The following is a 1,940-nucleotide window of genomic DNA, read 5'->3' as shown; positions in this document are numbered from 1 at the left end:
CCAACTTCAAGGCAACCGGGGCCCTACCTCCAGGGATCAATAAACATCAAAAAAGAAAGCTCATAAATGATGCAAAATATTTTGTTTGGGATGAGCCATATCTCTTCAAGAAATGTTCAGATGGAATCCTTAGAAGATTTGTCTCGAAAGAAGAAGGACGAGAGGTCCTATGGAATTGCCACAGCTCATGCTATGGAGGCCATTTTGGAGGGGACAGAACTGTAGCAAAAGTGTTACAAAGCGAATTCTTTTGGCCTACCCTTTTTAAGGATGCCAAAGAACTAGTAAAGAGCTGCAATGAATGCCAAAGATCTGGAAACTTGCCCAAAAGAAATGAGATACCACAAAATTTTATCTTGGAACTGGAACTGTTTGATGTGTGGGGAATCGATTTCATGGGACCATTCCCAACCTCATATTCAAACAAGTTGGTGCACGAAATTGTGATCATCAATGGCGCCATCAACATGGTACGCACAATTGTAATCTCAACTCTTTATCACAACTTCGCACAACTAACCAGCAAGTGCACTGGGTCGTCCAAGTAATAAACCTTACGTGAGTAAGGGTCGATCCCACGGAGATTGTTGGTATGAAGCAAGCTATGGTCACCTTGTAAATCTTAGTCAGGCAAACTCAAATGGTTATGGATGATGTATTAATAAAGCATAAAGATAGAGATAGAGATACTTATGTAATTCATTGGTGAGAATTTCAGATAAGCGTTTGGAGATGCTTTGTCCCTTCCGTCTCTCTGCTTTTCTACTGTCTTCATCCAATCCTTCTTACTCCTTTCCATGGCAAACGCCCAGCCTTCAGGAGTTTCAAGCTCGTCACAGTCATTCAATCATTGAATCCTACTCAGAATACCACAGACAAGGTTTAGACCTTCCAGATTCTCTTGAATACCGCCATCAGTTCTAGCTTATACCACGAAGATTCCGATTAAGGAATCCAAGAGATAAACATTCAAGCCTTGTTTACTTGTAGAACGGGAGTGGTTGACAGGCATGCGTTCATAGTTGAGAATGATGATGAGTGTCACATAATCATCACATTCATCAAGTTCTTGAGTGCGAATGAATATCTTGGAATAAGAACAAGCTGAATTGAATAGAAGAACAATAGTAATTGCATTAATACTCGAGGTACAACAGAGCTCCACAGCTTAATCTATGGTGTGTAGAAACTCCACCGTTGAAAATACATAAGTGATAATAGTGATCATTGGCTTCGGCCCCAGAGAAGGAACCAGAAGAACCAAGATCTGATCTAAGATCTAAAGTGATCAAAAGATATCAAATACAATAGCAAAAGGTCCTATTTGTAGAGAACTAGTAGCCTAGGGTTTACAAAGATGAGTAAATTACATAAAAATCCACTTCTGGACCCACTTGGTGTGTGCTTGGGCTGAGCATTGAAGCTTTCATGTGTAGAGACTTTTCTTGGAGTTAAACACCAGCTTTTATGCCAGTTTGGGCGTTTAACTCCCATTCTTGTGCCAGTTCCGGCGTTTAACACCGGGCAATTTTGAGCTGATTTGGAACGCCAGTTTGGGCCATCAAATCTCGGGCAAAGTATGGACTATTATACATTGCTGGAAAGCCCAGGATGTCTACTTTCCAACGCCGTTGAGAGCGCGCCAATTGGGCTTCTGTAGCTCCAGAAAATCCACTTCTGTAGCTCCAGATTGTGACTCAGCTTTGCTAGAGTCCCCAATTAAAGGTGTCCAGGGTTCTTAAGCACACTCTTTTTGCCTTGGATCACAACTTCATTATTATTATTTTTTTCTTTTTTTCTTTTCTCTCTTTTTTTTTTGCATATACTCTCTTTTTTTTTCTTTGTATTCACTGCTTTTTCTTGCTTCAAGAATCATTTTTATGATTTTTCAGATCCTCAGTAACATGTCTCCTTTTTCATCATTCTTTCAAGAGCCAACA

Source organism: Arachis duranensis, chromosome 4 (genome assembly GCF_000817695.3).
Source record: "Arachis duranensis cultivar V14167 chromosome 4, aradu.V14167.gnm2.J7QH, whole genome shotgun sequence".
Lineage (NCBI taxonomy): Eukaryota > Viridiplantae > Streptophyta > Magnoliopsida > Fabales > Fabaceae > Arachis > Arachis duranensis.
Note: the sequence above shows the minus strand (reverse complement) of the source record.